This window comes from Lissotriton vulgaris, chromosome 3_1 (assembly GCF_964263255.1).
Source record: "Lissotriton vulgaris chromosome 3_1, aLisVul1.2, whole genome shotgun sequence".
NCBI lineage: Eukaryota > Metazoa > Chordata > Amphibia > Caudata > Salamandridae > Lissotriton > Lissotriton vulgaris.
The window spans coordinates 892,184,537-892,205,990 of NC_141689.1; the positions used below are offsets into that span (position 1 = coordinate 892,184,537).

The window sequence follows — 21,454 nt, forward strand, 5'->3', positions numbered from 1 at the left end:
GCTCAATGCAAATCGTCCCCCTCTAACACACAACCAAAGAAATGTCAACCTTTCCCTAAACACATTATTATAAAAATACACTGCACCATTCCAATTGGTGAAACCTAAATATATCACACCGTTGTGCTCCCTCTCTCTTCACCCAGGCTGTGTAGCCCACTAGGGCTGTTTGAGCGTTGATTCCCATTATCCTGACAGTAGAGAAGAAAAAGTGAATCTCCTGTAATTAAACTTCTCCGCCATAGATTCATATGCTTGGATGTACCTCCCATCTCTTTACCCGTCAAGCTTGAAGCCTTCATTAGACAGCGTTATGTAGTAGTGATCAATAAACCACTTCTCTAACACTGAAAACAGCCACTGACACACCTACAACAAATCCTCAACTGTAGGACCAACAATCTGGATAATCAGGTGGATAGGCAACGAGCTCTACTCCCCCAGAGAGTTTCCAACTGCCAGATTTTCAAGTCCACTCAAAAACGCTATTGGGGAGACCTCTAGCAAGGGCAGCGGGTGGGTGCCATGTGAATGTTTGAATGTGACTTTAGGAAAGGTAATAATCCTGGAGAACTGTAGTTAAAGGGAAGTTATTTCTTCTTCAGCACTGTATCTTTATAGATTTGCATGCTTGAATATAGACTAACAAAGCGGTATGCATAATTAAATGTTAGGAAGAAAAGAGGTTCACCTTAAACAGGTTATGAAGCACCATCTGTCCCATTGCTGATAGAATGGACATCCATGCAATCATTTCTGGCAAAGGACTGTTTAGCACTCAATGACAGTGATTTGAAAATGTATATAAGACACGTACCAGCAAAGAGCTGCTGGTGCCCCAGGTCCTGTTTGAGTAAGCTTAACAAATCGTTGGGAATCCTTATCCCTTCTGACGGAAGATTTAACAATACAGAGCGCAATCCAATGAGAAATGCCTTGTTTTAAATTTGCTTTGATTTGGATTAGAAAAATGGTCTGGAGGAAACCCTGCTCATTTAAATGAAATGAGGTTTGACACTTTGGATAACAAAACCTTGGATATCTTATCAAAATAAAATAAAGGGTAGAAAAGACTCTTTCACAGAGAATTCTTTAGGATTGCAACCCTTATTTATTGAAGTTAATACAACTAAAATGTGGTCTTCCAATACATATGCTTAAGAAAATCAGAACAGAAGGGGCTTAAATTGGTGTCGCCAAGACCGTGTTAAGATCCCACATAGGTGGTGACTTAGACAATGGAGAAAACGTGAATAGTACCTGCTTAATCCTTCAATATCATTATTGCAAATATTTGACCTGCTTTTGAGTTGCTATGTAACTATAGCAGAAAGAAGAAAATTTAAGATCTGACCAGCTACAGACAAAGATCTGTTTAACTTGACCCAGATAATTATCCCCATCCTAAGAATCTAGTCGACTTTTGTTTATATGTGTTAATAGTAGGCAGTGTCCTGGCTGCATGCAATATATGCCTGCAGTCATCTGGGATTTTGAGAGCACCAAGCTAGAGTCGTAAGAAGTAATGACTGTGGATTGTGGAGAGGTATTTGATATTTGAATTGGATTGGGGACAACTGAAACCTGTAACAAATTAGAGAACCAATGTTTTCCAGGCCAAGCTTTAGGTATGAGGATCATCTTGCAATGTTCCCTTTTCAGTTGCAAAGTAATCTTGGGATCAGATGAATTGGGGTAAACACAAAGAACTTTCCTTTAAATGCTAATGAAAATGCTTGTCCTTTTGATCCTTGACAAGTCCACCTGCTGATTAACAAATGTCATCTTGAAACTGGTGGAAAACATATCCCATTGTGGCATGCTACATCTTTGAAACAGCAGAAAAAGATGTTTGTAGTCTAATTGCAAATCGTGTTTTGCATGTATTCTCTGACTAAAGCATCTGCAGATCTGTTTGCTTCTGAGTCAAGTTCCATTGAAATGGCCACCCCATGTTTGATAGTACAAATTCAAAGATGACGAGCCGTCATGACAGTGGTATTGTTGACTTTGTTCCACGCTGTTATTTGATCAAAAACATTGTGGTAGTATTGTCAGAACAGACTGTCACAAGACTGTTCTCTTCTCCACTTGAAGCAATAGGACAGAAAGCACTAATCAGACAGTTCAATTCCAGATTTACATGCAATGTGGACTCTGCTAGAGACCAAAGGCCAGTGGTATAGTGATATACAGATCCTTTAAGTAAACTCCTCATCCTGTCAATGATGCATTTGCAGTAAGGAAAACTTGTGATTGTGGAGATGTTGCTGTCTGTTCTACAAAACAATATTTTGTGAGATTCACAATCACTGAAGAGCAGGCCTAATTTGCTGAGTAGTCATTACCTTGTCATGCTAGTTTCCTTCAACTTGAGAATACCTCGTAATTCATCTTGAAAGTAGTGTGGATAACATCCTTACCTTTCTCTAAGTCCGGTACCCTTTCTATGGCACCCTTAGACAGTAACAGGTGCACCTTCTTAAGCAGGATGGACAGATGCTCTTTGATATTCAAACAGATGATGATTGTACAAAATGTATTCATTCAGATCTACTTCAAAAGGAAATGCTTCTTTTCTCAAGAGAGGGAAAGAGCTGGGTGGACTCCCTCGGGTACAGACCTTGACTCTGTGTCAGGGCTCACAATTGAAACTAAAAGGTCTTTAACTGAACATCAGTAGATTTGGCTGTAACTGTTTAGATGTAGGGAGGGCTTTCCAAATTCTCAAAATGGCGACAGATAAGCATCTCCCTCATTGCCTTGTTTTCCTGAATCTGGGAGAGACAATGAAGCCTCCATGCATAGATCTTAAGTTCTTGGCAGGAGCATAGAGAAACAACTCTGTTTCCTATAAGTTTGAAGCCCATTAGAAAAAATGAAAACAAGTTACTTACCTGTAACTTTGGTTCACCAGTATTGATAACTTTCATAGATTCCCATTGCTTGTATCATCCCCGTCGTCGGAATCGGAGTCTCAGTAAATTGGAAAATACCATAGCAGTAGGTACAAAAGAGAAAGAAAGGCCTAGGACTCATCTCGTTTTGTAGCATATCCACCTCTTTTTATAAAAGAGACCAAAAACTTGCAACAACCAATCAGATTAGCCTCAACCCATAGAACCTTCCTAAGAGAACCTCAGAGCCTCAGATTTTCGTAGCCGTTGTGTAACAGTAACCACATCTGCTGAAGGCTGAGCTTTCCCAGGGGAGAAGGGTGGGCGCATGGGAATCTATGAAACTTACCAATACTGGGGAACCAAAGTTACAGGTAAGTAACTTGTTTTCTTGCCCCAGTATTGGAACTTTCATAAATTCCCATTGCTTGTATCAGAATAGCTAGCAGTAAGTAATAGCAAAGCACATTTTGTGATCTAAGCATAAAATACAACAGTATCCATACTGTCATAAGAAGCAAAAGCCATTGAAATACAAAATGTGCAATCATAGGAAGGAGGGATAGAAGGGAAAGCTCACCGCTCATTGGAAGAGATTCCTCAGGACCGCTTGTCCAACTGCCGCTTCATCTCTTGTGGAAAAGTCCAATTAGTAATACTTTGTTAACATGTGGGCACTGCTCCATATAGCTGCCCCACAAATGTCTTTGATAGGAACTCCAGAGAAGAGAGCCATAGAAGATGAGACTTACCTCGTAGAGTGAGCTCGTACATGTCTATCTGGCGGCTTACCGCCGCCTGGTGGCAATAATGAATAGCACTGGAAATCCAACGTGAGATTCCTTGTTTTGAAAGGAATAACTTTTCGAGGAGCACTATAAGCAACAAAGAGCTGTGAAGATTTCCTGAAAGCTTTTGTCAGTTCAAGATAAAATGTAAGACATCTTTGGACCTCCAAGGAATGCAGGGACCTTTCTGCTGGAGACATAGGTCGAGGGAACAACGATTTCAGAACCACAGGTTCGTTTAAATGGAAATCCAAAGGGACCTTTGGAATTAATTTTGGATTTGTTTGTAGGATTAAAGTATCTTTTTTGAACTGTAAAAAAGGTTCCATAATGGTAAGATCTTGCGGTTCCCCAACCCTTCTAGCCGACATCAAGACTAATAGGAGAGCCACATTCCATGATAGAAACTTTAGATCCGCTCTGTGAATAGGCTCAAATGGAGGTCTCATGAGATGAGCCAGAACCAGATTGCGCTGCCAGATTGGAGGCGGAAGCCGAACTGAAGGGAAAGCCCTGAAAAGACCTCTCAGGAATTGCTTGACAATCCTCGCGGACCAGAGAGAAGGACCGGAAGCAGTCCGCCTGAATCTAGAGATAGCCGCCAGGTGTACCTTGATGGAGGAATGTGCCAGGCCTGACTTAGCCAAAGAAAGAATGTAAGGCAATATCTGAGGAGGAGCAGAAGAGATTGGATGGAGATTCTGTCTGTGGCACTAAGCAGAAATGTTTCCATTTCGCGTAATAGGTCTTATTCATCATAGGTGCACGGGCTTGAGATAATATTTCTTTACACTCATGAGGTATATTTAAACTCTTGAATTCTCGGTGCTCAGGAGCCACGCTGTCAATTGGAGAGAGCTCGGGTCTGGATGCAACACTGGGCCCTGGGACATTGTCAATAGAGATGGAATGGGCCGCAGGTGGATTGGCTGATCCGGAGAGAGCAGGAGAAGCTTCGTGAACCAGAATTGGCTGGGCCACGCTGGTGCGATCTAAATCATTCTGCAGGGTTTCGTCTTGAGCTTCCTGATTAGCCTCGGAATTGGAGGAAAGGCGTGAACAAATGCACCTGACCAGGCTATCGAAAGAGCATTCCCCAACGAGCCACGATGGTGATCCCTGCTTGCATAGAACTGGCATTTCTTGTTGCCTGGGGTTGCGAATAGGTCTATGGACGGAGTGCCCCAACATGAGAAGACTTCGTCGAGAGTGTCTCGATCCAGTTCCCACTCGTGACAGACTGATTTCAGACGACTCAGGGTATCCGCTGTCGTGTTGAGTGTACCTGGGAGATGTTCTGCTGAGAGAGAAACTCGGTTGAGAAATGCCCCTTCCCATATCTCTTGGGACTCCCTTGAGAGAACTCGAGATCTTCTTCCGCCTTGTGTGTTCACATAATGCATGTCCGTCGTGTTGTCCGTACGAACCGGTACTGTGGAATTCAGAATTCTCTATAGGAAAGCTTGCAGCGCTAAATGAATTGCCTTGAGCTCCAGAAGACTGATGTGGAAAGTACGCTGCTCGGGCGTACAATGACCACTCACTTGTAGATATTGTATAACAGCTCCCCAGCCTTCCAGCGAGGCACCCGTGGTCAGAACCAATGGAGATGGAGCAATTTTGAAAGTGAGACCCTTTGAGATATTGTCTTTGTCCGTCCACCAATCAGCCGCCTTCCTCATGAGAGGTGTGACCATTATCTTGTCGTCGAATGAGCCTTCCGCCTGGCGTCATTGCCGGTCTAGCTGCTCCTGCAACGGGTGCATACGTATTCTGCAATGCGGAATTAAGGGTATGCAGGATGAAATCGATCCTAGGAGCGATTTGTACAGATGGATCAATAGAGACCGTCTCCTTTGCAATTGACGAGCTGAGAGAATGAGCTTTCTTTGTCTTTCCTCTAATGGGAAAGCCTTGCAGCATCTTGTATCCAGAATGGAACCTAGGAATTTGGCCGACCTGGATGGGAGAAGTACTGATTTGTTCTTGTTGAGTTATAGGCCCAGAAGCTCGAAATGTTGAATGCAACTTGTGGCTGCTCTTGTAGTTGCTTGAGAAGATGGAGCTTTTATCAACCAATCGTCTAGGTAGGGAAAAACTTCTAGAGATTGTTTTCTGAGAAACGCTGCCACCGGGGCCAAAACCTTTATGAAAATCAGAGGAGCGGATCTGAGACCGAAAGGTAGGACTTTGAATTGAAAATGGCCCTTGGCTACTGTAAAGCGTAAGAATCGTCTGTGAGTTGGGTGGATCAGTAAGTGAAAATATGCGTCCTCGTGATCCAGGAGTTGCCATGTAATCTGGATTGAGAAGGCGCAAAATATCGTGAAGGGATACCATCCTGAATGATAACTTCATGAAATAGGTGTTGAGCTCCCTCAGGTCTAAAATTGGGCGCCATTTCTCCTCCGTCTTGCGAACCAGGAAAAACCTGGAATAGAACCCCTCTCCTCTATGAGATAGAGGCACAGGCTCTACCGCTCCCTTGAGCAGTTGGTGGACTTCGAGACGTAGAAGCTGTAAAGGGTTTTGATTCAGTGGCGCGAGGGGCTCTGGAAGGTGGGAGGTCTTGGAATTCCAACGTGTGTCCAAATTGTACGATATTGAGGACCCACCGATCCGATGTTATGATCTTCCAGCTGCACAGACAGTGTGAAATCCTGCCCCCTACTGATGTTACCAGGGGTGGAGGAACAGCAGACAGAGCCGAGAGGCCGCTATTGACGTTTAGAAGAATCTCTCCCCTGACGCCGCTGTCAACCTCTTGCAGGTTGGCGAGAGAAAGACGCCGACTGGCACTGGGAGTATTGAGGCTTGTAAGTCTGTGAAGATTGCGAATAGTTGTTGGTATCCTCCTCTGTAATTTGAAAAACCTTTACCTTTTGCCCCTTGGAAAGGTACCCTGCGATATTGCAATGTGCCTAAGGACCTAGCTGTTTCCGTGTCCTTCTTGATGTCCTGTAAAGCATTATCTATATGCTTACCAAAAAGCAGGTCACCATCAAATGGCAAATCCAAAATCTTATTCTGTACCTCGGGGCGAAACCAGGTAGCCCGAAGCCAACCTTGCCTCCTAAGTACAGCTGAGCCTGCCAAGGTGCAAAAAGCAGTTGTGGCGATGTCCATGGCACAATCAATCTCTGAGGAAGATCGCTCCCCCTCCTCCAGAATTTTCTATGCATCCGCTTTTGAAGTATCCGGTAGCTGATCAACAAAAGGAGACAAATCTGTCATTTGGCTATCATATCGTGCCAAAATTGCTAGTGCATTAGAGGCTCGAACCAGGAGGCTGGACATAGAAGAGAATCTCTTGCCCACGTTGTCAAGGCGCCTGCCTTCTCTATCCAGCGGTGAGGCAAGAGGAGCTGATGGTTTTTTTTACTTTCTCTGAGCCGCTTGGGAGATTACGGAGTCCGGTCTTGGTTGGCCAACCAGGCAAGCAGGACTACCATCAGGAGCCTTATATTTTTTCTCCAGCCACGGTAGAATGGGTATAACAGTAGCTGGAGACTGCATAACCTTCATACCTTCACTCCATATATGCTCTATGATGGGAATAGAGCGAATGGATTTCCTATAAGGCTCCGATTGAACAACCGGAACAGGAAGACCAAATCTTTTGGAAGCACTCTCGATAAGATTATGGAAAACTCCGATGTCTGCTGGAGGAGAATCCACAGGATCTGGTACAGGTGAAGCGGGATCTGGAATAATATAGTTGTTCCATTCTCTATCCGGGTTTGGGACCTCTCTTACATTCCCGGCCATCCCCCGAGGAATCATAGTCATCATCATCACCCACATTAGCCTGCACCGTGGCGATATTTTGTCGTTCCTCCAAAGGTTCCGGGTCTGGTGGTTGAACCGTAGAAGTCGAATGAGGTGGTGTGTGGTGGAGGTGGTTGCATGGATTCAGAGGGTTGGGATGGAAATCTCCTCCTATAATCCATCAACATGATCTTATTAGGGCAGAAGGCATATAAACCATACCCTGCTAAGATTGTTCTTGAGGCCTTTCCCGAGAAGAGGGTTGCCGCTGTTCCTCATAATAGTCATCAGAATCTGAGTCCTGGTATTTCACCTGGAGCGGAGAAGGACTGTATGCATCGCCATAAGGACTATCTTCCTCATCAAAATAGTCTTCATCTAAAAGTAATGCCGGAGGCAAAGGCGTCGCCCTTCGCGGAGATGTCATCTCCGGTGTAATTTGGCGTTTCCTAATTGGAATCGTCGAAGAAGGCCTTCTCGGAGAAAGGATCGTCGTCGACGGCGGACAAATCGTCGATGGCATCGTCGACGAGCTCGTCTATATTATCATGGTAGCCGTCGTCATCGTCGACACCACTGTCTGAGTCATCTTCGTCGACGTTATTAATATCGTTGACGACACTAAAACAGGACCCTGCGTCGGCGTCGAAGCTGTAGTCGTCGAAGCCCTCGACGAAGGGACCGTCGACTGAGCCATAATCGATGCCTTTATAAAACGTTGTCGACGTACCTGATGAAGTCATCGTCGACAAACGGGTTTTCTTGTCTGATTTTCCTTCCTGAGGTAAAGATGCTGGCTTTTTAAAACGTTTGTCTTCTCAGATGGTGGAGAGACAACAGAAGTTACTTAAGTCACCTTCTGTGTAGAAATTACCTCAGTCACAAGTCCCTCCTTCTCCTTTGCAACTCGGTGAGGAGATTTTCTGGGACTGGGCCAATGAGACCAATCAGAGGTCTTTTGAGAGGCCTTAGTTTTAACTCGGACAGACTGCTCGAACAGCCAGGTCTTGAGTTGCTTCCTGAAGGCGAGGTGGTCCTGGGTCAGGAGGAGGTGGGTCGGGAGGGAGTTCCAAGTCTTGGCGGCGAGGTAGGAGAAGGACCATCCCCCTGTGGTGGCTCTTCGGATGCGGGGGACGGCGGCGAGGGCGTGGCCGGTCGATCGAAGCTGGCGTTTGGGAGCGTAGAAGTTGAGGCGGCTGTTGAGGTATCCTGGGCCTTGGTTGTGAAGGGCTTTGTGTGCGTGGGTGAGGAGTCGGAAGGTGATTCTCTTGTTGACCGGGAGCCAGTGCAGGTCTCTCAGGTGTCCGGAGATGTGGCTGCGACGGGGGATGTCCAGGATGAGTCGTGCTGAGGCGTTCTGGATCCGCTGGAGTCTCTTCTGGAGTTTGGCGGTGGTTCCGGCGTAGAGGGAGTTGCCGTAGTCCAGCCGGCTGGTGACGAGGGCCTGGGTGACCGTCTTCCTGGTCTCGGTGGGGATCCACCGGAAGATCTTACGAAGCATGCGCAGGATGTTGAAGCACGACGAGGAGACGGCGTTGACTTGTCTGGTCATGGAGAGGGAGGAGTCCAGGATGAAGCCCAGGTTGCGTGCGTGGTCTGTTGGTTTGGGTGCGCTGCCTAGGGCGGGGGGCCACCAGGAGTCGTCCCAGGCGGAGGGTGAGGATCCAAGGATGAGGACTTCCGTCTTGTCCGAGTTCAGTTTCAGGCGGCTGTTCTTCATCCATCCGGCCACCTCTTTCATCCCTTCGTGAAGGTTGGCTCTGGCGGTGGCGGGGTCGTTGGTGAGGGAGAGGATCAGCTGGGTGTCGTCGGCGTAGGAGATGATGTTGAGGTTGTGCTGGCGTGCGATGTTTGCGAGGGGGCTCATGTAGACGTTGAAGAGGGTTGGACTGAGCGAGGAGCCTTGAGGGACGCCGCAGATGACTTCGGAGGCTACGGAACTGAACGGAGGGAGGCGGACTCTCTGTGTCCTTCCGGCGAGGAAGGAGGTGATCCACTCCAGTGCCTGCTCCTGGATTCTGACGTTGCTGAGGCGCTGTACTAGGGTACGGTGGCAGACAGTGTCGAAGGCCGCGGATAGGTCTAGGAGGATGAGGGCTGCTGTTTCTCCGTTGTCGAGCAGAGCTCGGATGTCATCGGTGGTTGCGATCAGGGCGGTCTCGGTGCTGTGGTTGGCCCGGAAGCCAGACTGTGAGGGGTCGAGGGATCCATTCGTCTCGAGGAAGGCGGCCAGTTGCTTGTTGACGGTCTTCTCGATGACTTTTGCAGGAAACGGGAGCAGCGAGATGGGCCGGTAGTTCTTGAGGTCGGTGGGGTCGGCTGATGGCTTCTTGAGTAGGGCGCTGAGTTCGGCGTGCTTCCAGCTCTCCGGGAAGGTGGCGGAGTCGAAGGAGGTGTTGATGATGTCACGCAGGTGGGGTGCGATGACAGAGTCGGCCTTGTTGAAGACGTGGTGAGGGCGTGGGTCGGTCGGAGATCCGGAGTGAATGGAGTTCATCGTGCGGATGGTGTCTTCAGTGCTGATCGGAGTCCAGGCGCGGAGGGTGGTGTTGGGGACTGGTGGTTCGGTCATGGCGTGCGTCTGTTGCGTGCTGAAGCTGTTGTGTATGTCCGTGATCTTGTTGTGGAAGTAGGCGGCGAGGGAGTTGCAGAGGTCTTGCGAAGGTGTGATATCGTTGTTTCCGGCGTTGGGGTTGGAGAGCTCTTTGACGATGTTGAAGAGTTCCTTGCTGTTGTGTGCGTTGTTGTCCAGTCGTTCCTTGAATGTGGTTTTCTTGGTGGCGCGGATGAGTTGGTGGTGCTTTCGGGTGGCGAGCTTGAGGGCAGCCATGTTGTCCGGAGTTGGGTCTCTGCGCCAGGTTCTTTCGAGGGTCCGACAGTTCTTCTTGGAGCTTTTGAGTTCGTCGGTGAACCATGGGGCTTTCTTAATCCCGGGTCCGCTCGGCGGGGTCCTCAGGGGGGCAAGCTCGTCGGCGCAGTCGCTGATCCACTTCGTGAGGTTGGTGGCAGCCTGGCTTGGGTTCGTTGTGCTGTCGGGAGGGTTCATGCTCAGGGAAGTCGCGAGCTGGTCGGCTGTGATCTTGTTCCAGTTTCTGCGAGCAACCTGTTGCTGGTGGTGGTGGATCGTGGTCCTTCCGAAGCTGAAGTGGACGCAGCTGTGGTCCGTCCAGTGGAGTCCGGTGGCGTGGCTGAAGGCGATGTCCTTGCTGGATGAGAAGACGGGGTCCAGTGTGTGTCCGGCGTAGTGGGTGGGGGTGGTCACCAGCTGCTTGAGACCGAGGTTGGCGAGGTTGTCCAGCAGGGTGGTGGTGTGGCGGTCGTTGTTGTTCTCCAAGTGGAAGTTGAGGTCCCCGAGGAGGATGTAGTCAGCGGAGCAGAGGGCGTGCGGGCTGATTAAGTCGGCGATGTCTTCGCTGAATTGTGTGCGCGGTCCCGGGGGTCTGTAGATGAGGGTGCCTCTGAGGGTGGTCTTGGGGTTGATGTGGACCTGGAAGTGCAGGTGCTCGGCGGGTGCGAGGGTGTCGTCGGTGTTGGTCGTGACGCGGATGGTGTTCCTGTGGATGATGGCGATGCCTCCTCCGGTGTTGTTGATGCGGTCCCTTCGGATGATCTTGTAGCCGTCTGGTATGGCGATGGCGATGTCGGGCGCTGAGGAGGCGTTCATCCAGGTTTCCGTGAGGAAGGCGACGTCTGGTGATGTTGTGTCGAGCAGGTTCCAGAGCTCGACGGCGTGTCTGTGAACGGAGCGAGTGTTGAGCAGGATGCATTTCAGGTGGCTGCTGCTGTTGCTTGTCTTGGTCTTGGTTGGTGCAGGAGTGGTACTGGTCCGGATGCAGGTCCCCTTAATAAACAATTAATCAGATTTTAATCTCCAAGTTACAACCTTTTCTCCAACTATAGCAGAACACGATGGTCTCCAGAGGGACTACACTTATGAATTCCCACTGTGTGCATAAAGATTTGCACTTTCTTCTGTGTATCTCAAATAGAGATTTATTAAGAGTGCTGAACGTGTACCCCCAAACTCTTTTCTGTGTGTTTCTTTCGTATTGTTTGTCCTGATGAATGCCCCTAGACCCGGCTGGGCGTGATGGGGCAGAAACATGTTGACTCTACTTAAAGTGATATAATGAGATCCAGTAACATGATTTGCAATTATATCCTTTGTTCTTAACAACAAACTTCACCCCATGGCAATTAAAGCTTCAACCAGGTGAAAGTTTGCTTTTACAAACACAATCTTTCTCTTGGGGGTGTCTATATATCTATGGACACTACTACGCAGCACCAGAGGTTGCCTCAGGCTTGAGGCTGGCATACAGCACGAATTTGGTACACCCAATGATAATGCCATAACGCATATGTGGGGCAGAAAAACGATATAAACCGCGGTGAAAACATAGCGTTTATGAGGGTGATCCAATTAACCTACTGCAACGTAGTAACAAGTGTCCATTCTTTCTTGATGATGTGGAATATTGTATCGGGGAACTGAATGGACCAAAATTCCTCCTCCCTACTTTGGTAATTACTCCTCTTTCTATATACCATCTCCCTGGATACCCCTCTATTTCCAGAACCGGAATGGAAATTGCTTTGCAAGGCTCAGAAAGAATGCAAATAGCTCTGCTGCCTTGAAAGCATTCTGAAGTTTAGTCTGCTTTCTCTCCGAAAAGGCGAGACTTATTAAAGGCATGTCCATTAGCAATGCCTGCACATTTCTAGAGAATACAGTTGACCTCATCCAGGCAGGCTGAAGAATGTAGACCATGGTATCCAAGCCAACATGGATAACATATGTGTCTGCACCCTGCCCCTTAGCGATCGTCTGAGCCACAGAGGTCCTTCAGGACTGCCGACATGATCTCGCAGGCCATGTCGCAAAGGGCATGTGTGAATTGCCTTAATACACAGACTCAGTTTTAAGGATCTCAGAGCCAGGCTGGCAGAAGAAAACAGATATTTTTCAAGGCATTAATCCAAGATTCTCTAACCGATAGATTAGTCTGAAATGAACTGGGGGTTCACCCTGCTGGTCAAGGACTATCCAATGAGACTCTCCAGAGTAGGGTGGTCAGTGGGTAAATCTGGGCCAGTGGGCACTGGCATATGTTGCCTGGCCACCTGCCGACCAGCAGGCAGGCAAGAACATGCTTTCAAACAGGTAGTCAAAGTATGTGTGAGTGTCATTAAATGGGAGCAAGGGCTCAGATGTTGCTCGCCTAGACTGCAACATTTCTGTCAAAACATTTGTTTTACTCTCAGTGAAGGGCAGCTTTTATTCTAGTATGAATGCTGCCCTCCAAACCACCACTGAAAATAAGTAACTTTCTTCTGTAGGTGGCCCATGTTTGAGTCCAGCTTTGTCTCAGGACACTAATCAAGCCCACTGCAGTTTTGTAAATCAAAATATAAAGAACCATAAGTATAATGAGTGGGAGCAAGCCATCCCTATCACCATCATCAGTAGTTTCTTGATGTGCACTCTGCTCTGGCACAGGGACACAATCATAACCATAATAAAATGAAGCTCTTGCTGAGATGCAATAGTGGCACTGCGTTACCGTTAGGGTTCATGACAACTGTCTGCTTATTTGTAATTAGCATGGCATCGGCAGAGAAGAAGCCTCGGAGGGGTGGAGGTGGGGGGCATCATTCAGGATGTTACATCCCACCTAGAAATTTATTTTCGGATGAATAATTGGGTACATGTGCTTTCAGTCGGGTATGGTGAGGTGTCTATAAGATTTCACATGTGATTTTTGCATACACACACACTCTCTCTTATCTCTAATTTGAAGGTCCTAAAAATGTTTATCTTACAAAATATTGTTTCTCTGCCTCCTATTAATCTGTATACCTCTCATTCTCCACTGCCTCCTAAGACCCTTTCATGCGACCTGCTTGTCATATAATGTATTTTAACTTTATATGCCAGTGTGATGGTTATGAAATCTGATCCTGGCAACCCCCCCCCCAACTCCCCCCCCCCCCCCCCAACCCAACCCCCCCCCCCCCCACCCCCCCCAATCTTACTGATGAAGCTACGCTCCTGGACAACGGTCGAGCTCGAGCTGACATCAGTACTGGATCAATCCCACATCACATGTGCCACTGGTATCGGCAGCAGCTTCAGGCGATGATCTCCAAGCAGTGAGTGGAAGTCTGTACCAAAATCAGTACAGGCCTAGCAACTGATTATAGGAAGACAGATGTCGCTAGAAAGGACACTAATGCTGTAACCTGAATAAAGGCCCCTGCAGTTCTGTGAAGCCTGAAGAACTCAAGTTAGTCTGAAGCACACTGTAGATTTACGGCACGGCAGCTTTGAAGACCTCGATCTGCTGTGTGGTTGATAGCGGTCCAGAGAAGTTGGGATGCACGTGGGTTAACTGAGGAACTTCGACTTGCAACTTAAGTCTCACGCCTTAACGTTTGAGTCAGATAGACAGGATGGGACTGAGTCTTGCTTTGCTTTCTTGTGTTTGGATGTCGATGTATCTGAAGATTTTGAGCTAGAAGTGAAGCAGTCATGAGAAGAATTTCATAACCGGGACATGGACCGGGTCCACATGAATATCACGACTACTTCTTGTGTTCAGTGACATAAAACTTTGCATCCCAGTCTCAAATTACCTTCAAGTGCATCAGGACACATTTATCACACGACTGAGTCATGTTCGGGGTCCACGCACCAAAGCCACACCTTTTGTGGGTCCATAACTGGCATTTGTTTCCTGCAGTTGCGGCATGGGTTGAATACTGTTGCTTTGGGTGGGCCATTGTTCCCTTGCACACTATGAAAACGTTTTTGGGAGCTGGCAGATGACTGGCAAATTTGGGAGCAGACCTCTGGATCCATGTCAGAAGGCATGGAAAAAAAAGGAATGGACATCTGCCCACAGGGGTGCTGCTTATATGCTGCTCTGCTGGGGCAATATGTAGACAGCATGGAACCACAGAACGATACCTATTGGCACATGGCAACTACAAAGTTCTCCAGACACAGGGGGATATTCTAACTTAAGGACACTGCCCATTTCCTTCACCAGGAAAATCTTGTCCACCATCATACACATTCTCATTATTTCTGTTATGCACCGGGGAACTATTATTATTATAGTGTCTTTTGTAAAGCGCACAGAAACCCCAACGGGGTGTCCCGGCGCTGACTGAATGCTAACCGGCTCAAAGGCAAAAATTACAGGCGAAACAGAAAGGTTTTCAGGGATCTACGGAATTCTTGTTACGAATTGCTCCTACGAAGATCCAGAGGCAATTTGTTCCATCTTAGAGCAACTATCTATTATAAAGATACAAGGCTGCGCCTCTGATACAGGAGTACAAGTCAGAACATCAGAACCTGTTATGGAGTCTGTGAACACTGCATGAGAGGAAACTGAAGTGTTGAAACATTATGTTCTGTAAAAGGCTTTATTATCTCTTGCAAAGATGTTAAGAAGTCCAATGGAGCCTGAATCATAGGCATAGGTAGGGATAGCTATTGTCGGTTGTAAACTTGTTGTGGACATTGAGGAAGGGAATAAATTGTTGTGAGCATCTATTCTGGTAGCAGTAAAAATACTAAACATCATCATTTTCATCATCAGACACATGTTTGACATATTGAATTTTCAACTGCTCTGGAAGTGTCGCTTCTTGTTCGCTGAAGTATAAACACAAGATAGAAGGAGGGTCTAAGGGAAAATGTAAAGACCGGCGCGGATATATTCCCCAAATATGAACTATAACAAAACAAGATATCCACGGGTATGCCAAATCTATTGAATAACTACAAACATGGCGCACAAGTGAAGACCTGTAGTTATACCTAAAAAACGGAATCCCATCACTCACCAAGGTGACATGCTTCATCATCTGGGATCTCCTCTTGGTTGCTAAACAATAATTTTCATCACCAGAAACATGTTTGACATAATGAATGTTCAACTGTTCTGGAAGTGTCGCTTCTTGTTCGCATTCATCATTATTCGCTCTTAAATAAAGACTCTATAAGATCTTCTATCTCATAACTAGTCTCATGATTTACTTCAAGGATCGCAATCTTGTACTATCTAAGGCCTAACTAATCTTTCTGGGGCTCTGATGGATCCTTTTAAGATGTGATGATACTTAAAATGCATCCAGTGCTTTTTTGCGTTTTTTTAAAAGTTGTAATTAACTGTACAATAAATGATCTATTAAATTACTTTCACTCTCCGGATCACCTTCAATGATTACTGGTTCTTACAGAATGAATTTTGGTGATCCGTTCTAAAATTTACAGGCAATACTGTAAGCCGGAGAGGAGGAGCCAAGATGGCGACCGGGACGGAAGCGTAGGCTCCCGGCTCTACAAACCACCGAGCCCCGCACGGATATCCTGCATATAATCCTGATACTGCGCTATAGTTTTATGCTGATGAATGCGACCTGATACTGATCGTGCGATCCCGAGGTCTCTGCCAGCCCCACAGCCGGAGAAACGTGCGCCGGAAAGTTGCGGCCCTAGTGACCCTGGAACCGGGACCCCGAGTGAGCTACATGGCCGGGCGCTGAATCAACAACAGCGGCCATCTTTGCCTGGGTGGAGTCGGTCTGCCGGAGTGCAGTGGATGACGGCCTGAATTTCGCTGCAAACGCTCTCCGTGCTAAATGATGCTGTTGGAGTGCGTCCCTGATGTGATGGACCGAAGGCAAGCCTGAAAACAGTGGGCTTATCGAGGGTGAGCTGCTCCGACGCGGGCTGCAAACCTGCCCGGTTTTCACGGACCGCTCCCGAATTTCCCGTTAACGCTGAGTCGGAGCGAGGATGGCCATAATCAGAGATCGCTTCTTGGGTGACGGCCCCTACTGTTACCGTGCATCGGATGGTGGTCCGACCGGATTGCAATCGTCCATGGCTGACTCCCAATCTCCCCTCACGGTGGAAACGCCCGATGGCCGCCTGGAAGGGATGGAATGTGCCGTCCCGACTATCACGGTACAGCGAGGTGGGGAGTGTGCGATATCAAGCGGAGCGGTGGCACAGGAGACGGGGGCTACGCTATTGTATGGTGATATTCTCGCCGCTCTTGGTGACTTTCGGTCTGTCTGGGAGCATGGTTCCCTAGTGTTGGAGAGAAAGCTCGATGAGGTTGTGCTCACGCTGGAGACATCACGATTGGATGGGTCCCGGGGGCACGCAGACCTGCCCCACACTATCTTCGTGGGTGGTGTTGTGGCCGCTAATGTGTACGGAGGGGAGCTGATTTTCCCGGATTTTGCCGTGGCCCGTGGACAGACTTCCGTGTGTTTGGACTACTCTGGCGGATCCCTTTCTCGGCAGCTGACGGCGGCTTGGTCTATTGCACCGTCACGGACTCCTCAGGCAGTGTTTATCCAACGGCTGGCTCATGTACCTGCCCTCTCCTTTCTCGTCCTTGCCTCCCTGATGTGGAGTACGAGTCCCGGGACTGTTATTGGAAAGATGGTCGCAAGTGGTGATGACTCTGTTGGTGGCCGGCGACGTCCATTTTGTCTTTGTCTGCTGATCTCCGTTATTACTTGGACACGTTGCGTTACTACCTCGGCTGCTGAGCGAATAAATCGACGGTCAGGCCCAGGGGGACTTGCAAGGACAGGCCAGGGATAATATGTTTCCCCAAATGTTGATACTAATATGGCTGGCGGAGGTGAGATTTGCGCGTTCTTTTGCTATAGCTATTTGTGCGGTACGTGAAAGATTCTCCCCAATTCTTACTGTATTGACTGACCTCAATTGTGCATTGTATTCGGGGGAGGGATCTGGGTTTGTTGCGGGTGGGGGTGGCCGGGTGCCAGTACGGATGGCCCTCCTTCAGTTTTATAAATGGTTTTTTCTCTTCCTTTCTTTCTTTCTTTTTCTTTTCTGTAACTATATTTCGGGTACTCTTTTTACGGGCGACAGGCACACTGCTAGGGGGGGGGGGGGGGGGGGGGGTAAGCCATAGCCTCTGCAGGGGTGCAGGGTCCTCTTTTTTTGTTTCCTTGTCCTTCCATAGTTTCTATGGGTCCTTTTTTTCCCTCACTTATCTTTTTCTTTGTTTCCTTTATCCTTTCTTTCCTTTCTTGGGTCAGTATGGAGGTTAGGTACTGCGCCTCTGGTCGTATCTGTACTCTGGGATATTGCTAACTTTGTTAAGGTGGTCTTGCGTTCATGGGGTGGGCGATGACTGGTGCGAAATGTGATTAGAAATTCCCTCATCCTGATATGTGTAATGTAGCACCGGCACTCTGATAATGATTATTAGCTCTGTGGCCATCCTGATGCGTGCATTGCCCACTCTGTGCCCTTAGGTTGATTGTATGACAACTGATCCTTCTTATTCTATATTTTAAAATGAACCTTATCTGATCCTTTACCTCATTGGTCACGTCTATTCGAAGTGCTCTTTGTGATATATTGCAGTTTGTCTTAATGGTGGACTACTGAGGTGCTTTCTAGTTGACGAACGTGCTACAAATTGATTTCGAGGCCGGCCAAGATGGTTGTAGGCCCGTAACTGTATTCATGAGATGCACAATAAAGGTTTTCAAATAAAAAAAAAAAACTAAAAAAAAATACTGTAAGCCGACTGTACTGGCCAAACTGAAGGAACTGGTGAACTGATCTGGAGCACAGTAATGAGGCTCAGAAACTGCTTAAGCCAAAACTGGTTGCAAACCAGTGATAGTGAAGCAACCAACAATACAGCAACCAATGACACCACAACAAACTGTGCCACAACTGATGGAGCTGCAACCCATTGTGCCACAACAGACAAAACTGATGCCATTGATGCTATAGTTGATGCTGCCTACGCCAATAACGCTGCAGATGACTCAAATGTTGATGGTGTATAGTTGGAATTGTTTGCTTATTGCCATTGTTAATGAATATCCAGCCAAAGGTTAAGAAAGTGTCCATGACTGAGAAGTCTTCTGCACATCTAACTCCCCGCCAGTGCTGAAAACAAAGATTGTGCGCACAGACAGGTTGCAGCCGATGATGAAACCATAATGAACAGACTGGTTTTCCCAGCCAGTGAGGCTGTAGAATCCAATTTTGTACGTTTCTTACAGGAATATCTGTCACACTATGCAAAAGAGATCTGGTACCAGATACAGAGTAGGTTTCCTTGGTGTAGATGACAATTTCTTCCTCGCTGCAGGTATATGTGACAGGCTTGAAGCTGTGCATTAATTGGCGAGCTTAGTCAGAGTTTTTCATCGATACAAAAATGGTTTGGACCGACTTATTTGCAACCATCTCTAAGGAATGTTTAAGCTTTACCTTTGCTTCTACAGGATTAGATTATGCTGATTTTTCCTCCTCAAATATACCTAAAGCCAGCCTCCGAGTCAAAGTCCTTGAGGGTTTTCTAACAATATATGACAGACACATACTTTTGGATACACTGTGAGTGTTTGTAATCCATAAACATCTTTCTCTTCTCACTGGCAGTACGGCTATCTTCAGAAATAGAACCCCGCCATATATATTGTATCGAAAACTGTCATATTTTGAAAATCTTCAATGCTAAAGTGAAATGCCATACTCTAAGGCTAAATAGACCAAAAAAAGAAGCACAGCCTCTTTAGGATTCCCTTTCTTTAACATGCAGTACAAAATCTAGCAGTTTGAGCTTCTCTGAAGGGTTAAGAACTTGATGCCTATCCACTCGAGTGGTCACACTTTGTATCATAAAAAGAGGAAGACAGGCTGTAGGTGTCCATAGCTGTGTTCAGTGTTAGTGAAGTGCTTCATTGATTACTACTACTACATAACATTGTTTCCAAAAGTTTAACAACATGACAACAGGGAATATCTAGCATGTGAATCAGATGATAAAGAACCTTCAGTTGCATAAGTCCACAAATAAGGTACAGGTCTTTTGACATGAAGCACCAGGAGGAAAGTAATACTTTCAGAACAAATGTAAGCTTCTTTGCAAATATGTTCTCTAGAGATACCCATGCAAACTATGTCTTGGTCATAAAGCTGTCTGAACACATGATATGCATCTTTCATTCCTTCACATACCTACACTATGGGCCTGATTCACAAAGGTAACTTACACTTTCTTTTGAGTTAGTGTACTACTGTTAGGTATACACAAACAACACTTTTGTAGTAACTTACACTTTTATACTAAGTCCAGCCCTACAGATGGCCAACCACTGGAACTGCAAAACACTTGCATAGAAAATAACGGCTGCAGGGATGCAAAACAAAAGTGTAAATTACTACAAAAGTGTTTTTTGTGATTTGCAATTTGTAGTATGTTTTGTAGTACATACTGTAGTAGTACAAAATGCAGTTTGTGAATCAGGCCCCATGACTAACGTATATAAGAACTGTCCGCAACCCGACTCCAGGTTCGCCATCTCCACAACCATGGTGCACCCTCATCAATTCCAGAAGCACCGTCACCCCTCCACATGAACACATTTCCTCAATCCCTTTCCCTCAGACTGCTCTTTCACTCACCTCCAAATCACAAATTCCGTATCCTCACTCTGAAATGACCCTCTCTCCTTTTACCTACCTTATATTTCTCCATCCATACTTCTCCTCAATACGCCCATCCATTTCCCTCCCCTACTCATCCTTTTGCTGCAAAACTTCCTATTATCTCTTACCCTCCCATCTTTCTCTTGTGCCCTCTGGAAGAAATAGGTTTGCCTCGGTTAGACATCTAATCAATTGCAGAGACCCTGATGAAGGAGGACTCAGAACTAAGTAAGGCACAGCCCAGTGGGAGACTGAGGTCTGGGATTATCATAGGCAACAGGTTGAGGGAACATCAGAAATATTGGGACAGGAAATAGGGGGGGATACAAGAAATGTTAAGAAACAAGAACGTAGGAACATTAAAAATTAGAAAAGTGCTCCAAAAAAACAGGACCATTGAAAAGCATGGAACAAGGAAAAAAACCTAAGCCATTTGCAAGGTTTGATGTAACCTGATCCCAAGTACAGAACAAACTACTCAGACAGGAAATAACTCAAACTTCAGGCATGGCACTAGAACTACTTTAAACTGCATGTACTTGGAAAATTTAGAAAGGCAACAATAGTAAAAATCATAAGGAGGACTGTGAGCACTCTAAAAAGTGACTTAGCACAGCAGACTCTGGTTACGGTGGATGGTTTAAGGAGCCAATCTACCACTACAAATCACCACACACAGAAAACCCAAAACAAACCAGAAATACAGGTTTGGTGGAATACTGCAACACCTACCCCCTCATAGAGCAACACTGCTGGGCGCATCCTCCCCCTCCAAATCACAGCGCCACACACAGATTTGAGCAGGGCATATACACCTTCGAATTGCTGAAATTCTTCATTGGTTGATTCCACTAATTAAGCACTAAGATGCACAGTGATCAATATAGAAATCTTCTGACATAATGTAAAGGACATTGAGAACAGTTTCTAAACTGCAGCATTTCAAAGATTCCTTATAGCTCCAGATGTAGTGAAGAGGCAGGCATGTATACCTATGCAACTGTCATAAAGATATTACTTATCTTTATGATTCTACAAGATGACCTGGAGGAGTAGGTCTCATCCTTGAAGACACTGATTGCTATGTGAGCTAGCTACTTCTTTTTATCATATTCCCAGATTTCTGTGGCCCTAAGGAGAGTCTGGGAGGATGGCTGGGATCAGACAGAGTATCAAGAAGCAAAGGGTCAGCTGAAACGGAATGCAAGGGAAGCAGCAAAGGAAGAACATGTCCATGAGCACAAGAAGAATCAATAAATGGGTCTGGTAAATGCAAGTGTCATTAAATGGAACCAGAAACTAATTCTATATATTCTTGTACTTTGGATGAATCATCAACATTGCAGGTTGCAAGGAAGTCTGTCTTGATGTTGAGACTATCATTACATCTATCAATACACTGATGCAGAGCATGAAATTAGCAATCCTCTAGAAGTCGAGCCTATTGACCAAAAAGGGATGGGTGAAGGAGATCTTGTAAATTCTCT

The 21,454-nt window shown here is 46.5% G+C and overlaps 1 protein-coding gene across 4 annotated transcripts in view; it reads right to left on the reverse strand.

The window, feature by feature from the left end:
- Nucleotides 1-21,454, reverse strand: part of SMARCA2 (SWI/SNF related BAF chromatin remodeling complex subunit ATPase 2) — a 1,892,118-nt gene that overhangs the window by 1,165,724 nt on the left and 704,940 nt on the right. The gene's annotated exons all lie outside the window — the stretch shown is intronic.